Source organism: Durio zibethinus, chromosome 20 (assembly GCF_047325235.1).
Source record: "Durio zibethinus cultivar Kanyao isolate XHJ-2024 chromosome 20, ASM4732523v1, whole genome shotgun sequence".
In the NCBI taxonomy this organism is placed as follows: Eukaryota; Viridiplantae; Streptophyta; class Magnoliopsida; order Malvales; family Malvaceae; genus Durio; species Durio zibethinus.
Window position 1 is genome coordinate 23,490,589 of NC_143181.1, and position 12,901 is coordinate 23,503,489.

Genomic DNA, 12,901 nt, shown 5'->3' on the forward strand with positions numbered 1-12,901 from the left:
CTCAGAAGAATGGCCCCAATGGCAACTAGCAGAGCCACTACGGACATTCATAAGTTGATTGGAGATCATCTAGAGAAGGACCCGCAAGCTTGTGCCATCTTGAAGCTAGTGGAAGAAGGGAAGTCCAAATACTTCTAGCAAGAAAATGGGGTCTTGTGGACCAAGGGGCCTCGAGTGTTTGTGCCGAGAGCAGAAGGGCTGAGACAGATGCTGATGAGGCAATGCCATGACACCCTATGGGCGGGACACCCAGGCTAGCAACGCACTTTAACGTTACTAAAATAAGGATACTATTGGCCCCACATGCGACAAGATGTGATGGACTACATGAAGACTTGCCTCATTTGCCAACAAGATAAAGTCGAAAAGAGAAAACCTGCGGGCATGCTGGAACCATTACCGGTACCCACCAAACCGTGGGAAAGCATCTCCCTCGATTTCATTTCGAGCCTACCTAAGGTTAGGGATCTTGGAACTATCTTGGTGGTAATTGACCGGTTCTCCAAGTATGCCAGATTCATCCCCGCTCACAAGTATTGTACAGCAGAAGACACAGCTCAACTATTGTTCAAACATGTGGTCAAATATTGGGGCCTCCCTCAAAACATCGTCAGCGATAGAGATCCGAGATTCACGGGGTCCTTTTGGAGGGAACTTTTCAAGATTTTGGGGTCCCAACTCAACATCTTTTCGAGCTACCATCCTCAGACCGATGGCCAAACGAAACATTTCAATGGATTGTTGGAGGAATATTTGAGGCATTTTGTCCAAGCCAACCAAAAGGACTGGCCTTCATTGTTGGACGTTGCTCAACTCTGCTTTAATTCCAATAAAAGCTTTTTCACTAACAAGAGCCCATTTGAGGTGGTCACCGGACAACTACCAAGGCTACCCCACACTTTCTTGGAACAATATAGAGGAAAAAATCCGAGAGCTTTCAACTTCAGCAATGAGTGGAAACAAAACACAGAGATTGCACAAGTTTACCTGGAGAAGGCATCAAAGTGGATGAAGAAATAGGCAGACAAGAATCACAGAGCTCAGCAATTCCAAGTTGGTGATTTGGTTCTGGTCTGACTAGTTCCAGAACAAACTAGGTTCTTAAGAAAAAGAGATCGTAGACTGGTGCGTAAATATGAAGGTCCAGTAAGGGTCATTTCCAAGGTGGGGAACGCTTCTTACAAAATCGACCCACCGAAGTGGATGAAGGTGCACCCAGTATTTCATGTAAGCAACCTGAAGCCTTTCCATGCAGATCCTACAGATATTAGCCGAAAGGAGCCAACCAAAGCCGTCATCACCATGAAGCCACCCTCAGAACGTCGAGTCGAAGAGATCTTAGCCGACAGGGAAACCAAGATATCTCGAAGACTAGTTCGAGAATACTTAGTGAAGTGGAAGGGCTTAGGACTAGAAGAAACCAGCTGGGAGAGAGAACACGACCTCCAGAGATTTCAAAGGAAGATTGAAGAATTTCAAGCCAGCAAGTCGACGAGGACGTCGATAGAATAGGTGGGGGAGGATGTCATGAGCCACCTTTGTATAGGTCCATGACCGGGACTTAGGTTGCCATGAGCCACCCATGTATAGGGCCATGGCCAGGTAGATCCCTTATGCTAGGAAAAGTGTCCCCATTTCAAACATTGTAACGGTTACTGGTAGCATAGCTCTAAAAGCTCTAAGGCTCTTTAGGGGGGTGAGCCGGCAGCGTAGTGTTGGGCTATCTCACCGGGTGCTATGCGAGCTTAGGCCACCCACCAAAGGCTGCCCCCTGGCCCTGGTGATGGTGGGAGGTCCTAATGTATGATTCTCGTTTATAATAAAATTCACCCCGATTGAATGCCCGATTGTTGCCTCAATGTGTTTCTTTCTTTCTCGATGTGAATGTGCCTTGTTGTGTGTGTATGCTTGAGATTGACCTCGATATATTGTGCCTTATTGTGAATGCTTGAAGCTAACAATGGTTTATGGTTATTTGTTCAGATATCGATCTATTGAAGGCTGACTTGGGTGGAAGCGTCCATTCAAGTGCCGCACGGGCTAGTGCTTGTTGAGAGAAAGCTTAGTCCGTGACACTATGGCAGTGTTACTTGAGTTGTTCAATTGGTTATCCAAGATGATGTACTTCCTTTCACGTACCATAGATCATACTGAAAATCTTCCTCTGCTCTATTAGTATCATTTTTGTGGTAATAGTGATGAAATAAAAAAAAATTGATTTCTATATGGATAGTACCCTCCTTTTGCTTTATTTTTATTTATAATTATTAGGAAGGGAAATTGCTACTTTTGATAACGATATTTTGTGGTAATAGAAACAAAATCGTGGGGTGGAGCCAAATAGAATAAAGCTACTTGTGATGACTCATCAACATAAAAATGGAAGCTTTGTGGATAATATTGTTGCACAAACTACTGTAAGTGCTTATTTGACTACAAAATTGCATTTACTATCTTATTATTATGAAATTTGAACTTGAAATTGATATATCCATTGCTACCTTGATTTTTGGTTGAATATTTTATAGAAGTTAAAGGAATTGGTATCTCAACATTCTACCAACTTGGAGCAATCATAAGCAACAACTTGAGTGGATGAATTTTTTGTTGAAGTTATGGGGAAAGAATATCCTGGTCGTGTACGAGGCTTGGGATTAGGCCCTACACCCATTGAAATTCGGGGTTTGTCTTCTTGCCATTTCCAAGCCATGGATGAGGTTGATAATAGTAGAGATGAAGAGGCACTCAAGCTACAATCAAGGATGCTATGATAGATAAGGTTGCTACTTTGGAAGAAAAGGCAACTAAAGTATCAGAGTTGGAAGAAAAAGTGTCCAAAGTGAGCGAACTTAAGATCACCATAGCTTCATTTAAAAGGGTAAACACTGAGTCAAATTTGCAACTACCATGTAATGGAGATTTCCGCATGTGCCAAGCATAGACATCAAGTCAATTTCTATACCAATGGGTAGCAGATAAGTAACAACAATAAGTAGTATTATTAATTGGTAAATAATAATTATTTGCTTTATTCTACTGGTAGAGTAGAGAAAAGGAATTGAAAATTCAAAGTTGTGAAGCAATCATAACATTTCTTAAACCTAGTTGATATTACCAATAATTTTTTACTAATATAGTCCAGGAGTATTATTTGCTCACCATAAGAAATCCTTGTAATGGAACTTTGGGCTAGCATAGAATTGTAAGAGCCTAGTTCAAAAGGTTGTATAGTCTTTGCTGGTGCTCTTGAGGTTAAAGAATACGTAAGTTGGTTATAGGAAGTCAAGCAAAGGAGCTCTTTTTTGGTTAAACGATAGAAAAGTGGAGTACTACTTATCAATTGAAATAAATCTAGAAATTGTATTATATTGTAGGTTTCAAATGCATTGAGTTCATTCATATCATTATGTGCAAAATAAATGAATAAAGAAAGAAACTGAGGAAATATGAAAGTGTTGAGGATGATGTTATTGCATTAAACTTGTTAATAATTGATATTTTGATAACTTTTTGATAATTTGATAGTTTTGAGAATCAATTCCTTAGTTCTCTTAAAAAAAAAAGTAGGATGTTGTGATTTTTTTATTTACATTGCCATTTGTCATCGGATTGGTAATGATGCTGTAAGGAAGATTATTGATTTTGCTATACTTTTCTCATAGTAACGGTAGAAAATGGGGGAAAATGGAAATAGTTTTCGTTCTGATCCAATTACTCTATAGAATATAGTAACAATAGAAGGTTTTATTCAATTTCTCTATTGAAACTCTTGTGGTCCTTGTTACAAATCACATTGCTTCTTCTTTTTCTCTGTGCTCATTCTCTCGATAACTAAATTACATTGCGTGGCAACCTCCCCATGTGGTTTTGTGAAGTAGCTAAATTATGTTGCCTTGACAAATCCAGTATATGAAAACATATATACTTGTCGAGTCCGACTCATTACTTGCTGTGAACAAGATTATGGGGCTTTCACATTATAAAGATCCTCTATATGATTTGTGGCTGTCAAATGTAGCTGAACATGAATTGGCAGTATAGCTTTTACAATGAATTGGCAGTATATATGTAAAAGCGGGTTAAAATGTCGGGAAAAATCATGTTGGTAAGTAAATATGCAATTCCAACACCACACCAGTGATTTAATCATTGAAAAGTTTTTATAAGCATTTACCTAGACAGCAATCAAACAACTGTCGGCAATGGTAATAATGGCCTTTTGTTGATCTTTTACCATCAGTTATAAATGCAAGCAAAAATTATTTTTTTTGTTTACAGTGAGCCTAAAAATAATTCAAAATTTAAATTTATTAAATATTATTTTTTAAAATAATTATATAAATTAATTGAGATAAATTTCATATTTAGAATTTACCCATATTAATATATCAATCAATAAGTATCAAAGTTATTATTCTTTTCATACGCTAAGACGATAACCCAATTGGAAAATAAAGTACTTGGATTAAATTGAAGTCTATGATAGATTTTTCCAAAAATCCTCCATGAAACTTGTTAAAAAAACAACTAATTTAAAATTTTAAAGATTCAATCATTTTAAAAATAATTAAACATCTGAAAAACCTTTTAAAACCGAAAAATTGAACCATGTACAACAACAGAGGTGACGGCTTAAAATACTAAAATCAAAAGCTATTTGAGTCCTAATTTGACATCTATAACATTTTGAAATCATAAAAAGAGAAGTCTTTTGTAGAAGAATAAGTCAGACACAAAAGCACAAGAGTTGTTGCCTTCAAATCAGCCTGGTACTTAAATTGCATGCCAAGCTAAAGCCAGACTATGGCAGATAATTATGGCAAGTGTTTGTTCATTGCCAAAATCTGTTTCACTTCTACTCTCAGAGACTCAATCCTTCCCAAACAAAATTATAGCAACATTATGCTATTTGAACCATGCCTGCCCCCAAAAGACTTTTAAGTTTAAAGCCCTTTAGTTCTTTTTTTTCTTTTTTTATGGAAAAAAAAAAAAAAAAAACAACCACACACCTTTATCTCTCTACAACAAGTCCTCATGATAAAGATGAAGTCCAAGCCCAAACCGTGCACAAGCTCGCCGAAATGCCATAGCCTCAGCCTTTTGTACAGGATCTCCATAACCATGATCATCAACTGAAGCAGTCCCTGTTGACTCTCGATACATCTTGCGCAATGATACAAGAAAACAAACTCAAGTCATCAGCTACTCTAGTCAGAAATAATTAGCCATAGCTGAAAGAATAGAGAAGAAAAATCCATCAATCGACAATCAAATGCGGCATAAACTACATCTTAACAACTTTTCAATACTTGACTTCAAAGAACTCCTGTGCATGTTTCATAAATCTACTGAGTTTGTTCTATTCTACATAATAGCATATCCATAAATAGAGGAATTCAATGGAAATATGTTAACAGTCACCATGCAGATGTATAATATTCGTATAAACTAGAATAATCTATAGATAAATTTACCTTGAGATTTATATTCTTTTCTTAAAAACTTGTTACTGAAATCTGTTAGCATATTGGAAATAATGAATTCTAATGAAGCATCAAATTCATCAAGTCAAAAGTTTATTTACTGCTCCCAAATTTTAAGGATTCTGAAGTCTTAAACCCAGTCCGCTGCAAAATTTTCCCATCTACATAATAATGTTCAAGCTAAGAATATAAATGGACTGTTTGCAAAGAGCATCTTACAGATAAAACCATCCAAAGAAAGAAACTTTTGTTTATGGGTTTGTTGAATTCAAACCATTCTTGTAAAGTGCAAATGAATAAGGGTAGAATAAAATGACTAAATATGACCCCATGAAATGTCGTATGTCATTTAAAAATTATAGCACAATGAATTGTCAGTCTAAGAGGTTTAACTTCCAGAAGTTTATTCCATATTAAACATGCCTTAAATCTTCTTGTTCAAAAAAGAATTAAGGCCTGTCAAAAAAGAGAAAATCTTCTTAACATGTCAACAAGAGCCAACTGTTTCTCCAATCGACAGACGAAACCTGTAGACCACACTAACCAACTTGAAACCAGGCATGCATGAAGTTATTAGTCCACCATTAACCTAAACCTTTTTGGTAAGAGAGCTCAGCTCGCTATTGGAATCACAAATTCATCTTTTTTCCACTCATTGAAGAGAAAAAATCCTCATACCTCTTTCCTTTATCTACTGAATCATCATTTGACTATAAGGAAAAGCAAACATGCTCATTTATAAGTCCATTATTTGGACAAGAATATCATTTAAATTCTGACATAGGATCTTTCAGTAATTGACTTGGTAGTCCCTTTTCAACTAAACAATTCATTAGCTTACAATGGAAAAGTTAGTACGGATTAAAAAGGGGAACTTTGAAGTAATTATACTAGCAACAGTATCAAATTTTTTTTACATTTGATTGTTACTTTTCCACTTGCTTTATGCTTCCAGAAGAAAAAAAATAAGTCTTTGAATGCAAAAACAAACAATGTCTTTATAGAATTACAAATGAGATGCTTTTCTAAACAATAAAATGGATAATTCTACTACAATATAGACTGCTGATATTACTATTACTGTTACATCTTTTAATTATTTGTCAATTTCTAATCAATTATGAATTTTCATTTTTCCTTTTTCGTTTGCTTTATAGAAACATTTTAATTAGCAAAAAAGCAAGTAGTAAACAACAATCAAACAGTGCCTTTTAGTTACTTTGTGTTGGGAAACCTTGAGTCTTTTGTTCCATTTATCCATATCCTCCATCATTGAGACAATGGCTAGATATCTGGAAAAGAAAAGTGATTCTAAGCATGACTCTTGTAGTTTCCAAAAATAACAGACCCACCACAAGCACACCAATACCCTTTAAAACCCTGTCATCTATTTCTTCAATTATTTTGACTTCAGTCCAAACTTCAAACTTTAGTTTAACTAAAATGACCAAGCCCTAAAAGGAGAAAGCAAAAGAGAAACAAGGCCAAAAATGTATCAAAGAAAGAGGGAAAAATGAAATATTGATAAAAAGAATAGTAAGCATCCAGTTGAAGGATAAATTAATCAACAATATTATTGATGAAGCTCCATCACTATGGTCATTAAGAAACTAAATATTAGGACAAGCAACTATTGCCAGCTTATCCATAAGACTAACCACAAAACCAATTAAACCATGTTAGCTGAATTCAACAAAAACTGTACTTAATCAGAAGTAGACAAGGTGTAAAGCATTTGTAAAGCAACTTAATAGCAAGATTAATGAAGCATGCATGCCAACCATAAAAAATAAGTTCATTGCATATATGGCATAGTGTGAATCATAAAATGGAACAGATACCTCAGCATCCGTCCCATAGAGTGTTACACGATAGACAACCGATACAAACTTTCCATCAGCAGAATATGTCATATTGTGAACCTCACCAGACCATTCTGCACAATAGGTGGACAACAAAGGCTTTTAGTTTTAAAATATTGGAAAGCCAACAAAAGTGAAAAACACAATACCTTCAGCCAGAATATTTCCATCTTTAACATACCTGGGGCATGTAGGTTCATAATCCGGTTCACAATATGCCTGCCAAGAGCAAGAATCAATTATAAGAAACTGCGTAAAAGACAACCATTGTTACTGAAATGCCACAGGGAGACCAAATTGGTAATGGCAAGAGAAAACTGAAGACAAAGCCAACTCATGAAGACTGACAGTGATAAGGAAAAGGAAGGAAAAGGTTTTGATGCAAATTTTCTCAGACTAAAGTTAGAAGATTTCATGATATTAAACAAGAGGTGTGATACAGAAAGAAAAATCATGTCCACTTGCATTCTATGCGTCCAAAATTAAAGCACATAGAAAGCCATACGCCACAGCACAGATATGCACGAAATATATGCATTAAATTATGCTTATTGATTACAGTTTTATTATTGTGTTAGAGGTTTGCCTCTAATTACAACTTGTAACTGAAATAACAAAGAGTATATGTGGAATAATGAAATTTGAGGAGTTTTCATTTGAAATCAACAGTTTGCTCTGTCAATAAGTGAACAAATAATTGCTTCAACATGGAAATTCATTGGTAATGGAATTTTGCTGTAAAGTTCCTTATCATTCGATTTCAAAGCCCAAACTCCAAGCACTTTCGAAACTGCCAATGCTGTCCATTTCACTTACATCAGCAGAAGAATAAATCCCTTCAAAAATTTGAGCTAACTTGCAAGTAAAGCCGTTCATCTTTTTAGGCTTTTCAATTATGTTTCTTTTTAAACAACAGATAAATCAGAAGCTGCTTTATTAGCAGTGGGGGATTGACCGGCATAAAACCACTGGATGTTACACATCCTAAAACAAGACAAAATTTTAGTAAATAAAGAGAGAAAAATGAGAAGACCAGGGGATATATTTGATATTGAAGCCATCTTCCACACGACTTTTTTATTGAGTTCTTTGAGAATGTCGGAGAGCGGTCTGCTGATTACTGCTGTGGGTATGGCATCGTCGTCCGACTTTGTTGAGTAGGATACGAGCCGAAAGAGAGAAGACAAAGATTTTCTTAAAAGAGAACAACTCAAGGGTGAGGTTGCCAGGGTTTTAATCGCCATTGAAGAAGCCATTTTCCTTTCCCTCAAAGTCCACTATCCCAGAGGCAGAGCACAGCAAGTCTAAAACCCTGTTTTGTTGTTTCAAATGAGGTTTTTCCAAGTTTCCAAATTTTACGGACAGACGAAAGAGGAATAGCCTTGTCTAGGTTGGATCCTAGATTATCGGCCGAATTACGTCCGGCCGAGTACATAGAGAATTTCACATTTAAACTTTGATATGAAATTTATTGTTTGAAATTTAATTCTTGATTGAATTTTAATTTGTAAATTTAAATTTTATTTGAGATAAAAATTAAATTTATTTATCAAATAAAACGTAAGCTCGATTTAATATTTGACTTTAAATTTGATTATTTATGTTTAAATTTAAATTCATATTGATATATATATAAATAAAATAATAATTTTTATTAAATATTAAAAATATATATTAAAATATAAAAATTCAATCAGTCTCCTAAACTATTTGAATTGAGTATTATGGCACTCAAATTCGACTCCCTCAATAAGTTAAATTTTTCAAACTCGAACTCGATTCAATAATAATTAAATTAAATTCAAATTTTATTTGAATCAATCATAAATAATTTATGAGTACTGATATATTAGTTTTATCGTTAAAGTCAATGTAATTATAAGATATCATTTTTGGGCTTTTTTCTCATATTTTTATTATACTATGGAGTTTTTTTTTCTTAAAATAAGGTAATTAAAAATATTTATTTCAAATTTAGAATGTTTTATACAAAAGTACTTTTATTTTTATTTCTCAAAATAAGATAATTTTAACTTTTAACTTCTTTCCTAACCTTTGTTTTCTTCTTCCAATTTGTTTTTTCTTTTCTTAGTTGACTTATTTGCTTAGTCATAAATGTAATCCAAATGTTAGATTGATTTTATGGTTTAATTTATGTACTAAAAAAAAAAGACTTGGATTTTTCTTTACATAGCTGAGATGAGCGAAGATTTGTTTTGATACATGCTTCCCAAATAAGACTAATAATCTTCTTTTTTTTTTTTGTTTACTACCTTACCATGAAAATAGGATTCTTATGATTTAAAAAGAATACTCGTGCTAATTGCATGATGGCACTAAATTTTACATTGTTTTATAAGCCATTTTAAAACTTAAATTCCTACTTTTACATTAATTTTACCCTAATTATAAGCTTTTAATGTGCTTAAACTCTTATTTTGCAGGAAAATATGGAAGACAATAAAAGTTGGCTAAAAAATGTATAATTTAGCCAAATTTGTGGAATTATGAGCCCTTGAAAAAAACATGCAAGTTAGTAAGCTTGACAAAAGGTGGCAAAGCCCGAAATCTATGCAAGAGTGTATACTTGTAGGTTCGACCAAAGTTGAGGTTAATTTAGTAATTTCTTGAGGACATAAGACTATGGTACTTACAATGTTGCTCAATGCTTAAGATTACACTCTTGAAAAACATGGCAATCCATCTACATGGCACATAATGTCATTAAAATATGTGTATGTGTGTGCATGAAATGGTGGCAAGCTAGGAGGAATTCAAAAGCCATGCATGAAATGAGGAAATCATGTATAGGTAACAAAAGCATTCGGCCAAGACCTCAAGCTTACTTTAAAGGTCGATTTTAAAAGCTCTATATTCTCTAGCAAAATTAGTTCATACGTGAAAGGAAGAAGGAAAATTTTTCTTCTAGTGAAAAGCCAATTTAAATTCAAAAGATGGCATTGACAACAAAGCAAAATCAACACACATGGACCAATCAAAGACAAGTTTTTGGCCACTCAAACATCTACTTAAGCTATCTCTCTCCTAGTTAGCATTTACGATTTACCAAAACTAGGAAACTTTTGAAATTTGAAAAAAGTTTCGACTAACATGGAAATGCTAGGTTCATCCCCCTTTTTCACCCCACTCCCACCCCACTCTCACTATAAATAAAGGTGCCTAGCACACTTAAAGAGCATCCCACACCTCTACACTTTTGTAAACCTTAGCATTCTCCTTTAGTGTTTCTTTAGACTTTTGGTCTTTTTTAAGTAACTTTCAACCAAAATTCTGTTTTAAGTTTCTTTATAATTTTAGCTAAACTAGCAAGTTCTTTTAAGAATTATTTTTTTTACAATTTAAATTTAGTTTACTTCAATTCAAGTTTCTTTTCCAAGTTCTTAAATTATTTTTCACTCTTTTATTCTTCCAAGATAGTTCAATTCAGTTTCTACCAATTTTGTTTAACTTCCAAACTAGTTTGTTACCATTCCTCAAGTTCATTTTGGCCTTGCTATTTTTTATCTTTAAGTCTACTTTTATTGATCTAAATTAAAGCTTTGTTTGGTTTCATATTCCCTATTTTCATGTTCTTTACATTTGGTTATTACTAGTGTTCTTGTTATGTTCATATCATTCCATTAATCTTATCATGCATTTTTTGTTCGAGGATTATTTAACTATTTTAAGCTTTTAATCATGTGCATTTGAATCATAATACTTTGGTTATGTTTGTCATTCCTTTAGAATCCATGTTTAGGTTCATAATTGCATTCGGCTAGTATCTTGCTCATTTGATTCTAACTATGTCATTTCGTTTATGTTAGTTTATAATAAGGTTAAGTTCAATACATTAGTAGATTAGGTCCTCAAATTTAATTGCTTTCTTGTTAAGTATGATTTCATGCTTACTTAATGGTTGTGCCACCCACTATTATGCTATTTAGTTAAGTTATTAAATTCAAGTTGTTTTATGTTATCTCATGTTCATACGTTTAGGTTATGATTAGTTATGCTTCTGCTTGCTTTTTGATTTTATGTTTTAAGATCATGCTAGTTTGAATTTAAATTTTACTCTTTTTTCATCTTCCAAAATCTTAAATTAAGCTTTCTCTTAATATAAAGTTAAAAAGGTACAATTTTGGTAATTGGCATTTTTCCCCCTAATTACATCTTCTTGATTAGAAAATGAAAGAATTGAGGATCGTAAAACTAGATCAGGGTTTGATTTAGACTACTTGCTTTAGGATTTTTAAAATATAGATTGTTTCTTAATGCAAAAAATTTTAAAGAATTAACTCTGCGGTTTGCAGATCTTTCTTTTGAAATATCTACCAATAGCCATCTAGTAGGTATTGAAAGATCTTTAAGATACATCTATCTAGGATTCTCGTAGGAATGATCTCACGAAAACGATCTCTATTCATCACTTTATTACTTGATCACGATCATTGCACTCGTAGGCATTAAGAAAGTAACAATTAGTGCATTTGCTTCCATATGTTCAAAAAGGTTTGAAAAAAGTTTCTCAAAGGTCTATCAAAGTTTATTGGAGCCTTCAGCTTGCAATTGCTAACATTGGAAAATAAATAAGCTAAGGATTGCAATTCTATTTTATCAATTGATACAACCCCCTTTAACAAAAGTAAAAGGATGGCTCGACAAGCAATGGGCTCTTAAATTCTTTAAGCTAACCTTAGATTTATTTTCTTGTGTTTTTTCTTTAAATCTATTGTTTTACTCTAATCTATTTTGTTTTTTTTTTTTGTTACTATTCTACAAGAAAAAAAAAAACCCAAATGAATTCATCGATAAAAGAAAATTTATGTAAATATGTTTAATTTAAAGTTGAAGTTTCAAATCAATTACACATAAATGAAAAAATAACTGAGTTTTTTTTCAACCAAAGAATGTGTCTTGGGACTCCACAAGATAAAAGGAACAAAGGACAAGAGTTATTTATTTTAGTGCTTTTGGAAGCCTTACGTAAGTTATAATGTGCACAAAGCCAAATATCAACTATGCTGTGAGCATGATAAGCAGATATCAATCCAATCAAAGTTAATTCCACTGAAAAGTCATGAAAAGAATATTAAAGTATCATAAAAGCACTGTGGATTATTTGTTATGCTGTAAAGGAAGTGATTTGCATTTAATTGGCTATATGAATGCCAATTTGAAAGGAGATTTATATGAAAGAAAATCTACCTCTGACTATGTTTTATTACTTAATATTAGGCTCTATCTTTGATCAGTAAAAAAAAGACTTGAATAGCACTATCCATAATGAAAGCTAAATTTGTAGTATTTTCAATGATATTGCAAGAAGTTGTTTGGCTTAAGAAATTTTTGAATCATTTAAGAATTGAGATAAATAAGTCCAACTTAATATTAGTGAATTGTGATAGTTAAGCAGCAATTGCATTTAGAAATCATATTGCCAATTTCATGTGCACATTTATTATGATTTTCTGTTATAAAATTAACCATGCAAAGCACAAGCATAAAAACTTAGTCAAGAAAAAAATAAAAATAATATTTATTAAAATTTCAATT

At 33.3% G+C, this 12,901-nt stretch overlaps 1 pseudogene across 1 annotated transcript; it reads right to left on the minus strand.

Annotated features, from left to right (window-relative positions):
* Positions 1-4,747: 4,747 nt before the first annotated feature.
* LOC111315064 (DNA repair RAD52-like protein 1, mitochondrial) lies at positions 4,748-8,786 on the minus strand (annotated as a pseudogene). Its single transcript, XR_016330583.1, has 4 exons — positions 8,379-8,786; positions 7,527-7,564; positions 7,325-7,419; positions 4,748-5,163 (listed from the first exon to the last, which is right to left on the minus strand). The product of XR_016330583.1 is annotated as a DNA repair RAD52-like protein 1, mitochondrial (transcript).
* Positions 8,787-12,901: the final 4,115 nt, after the last annotated feature.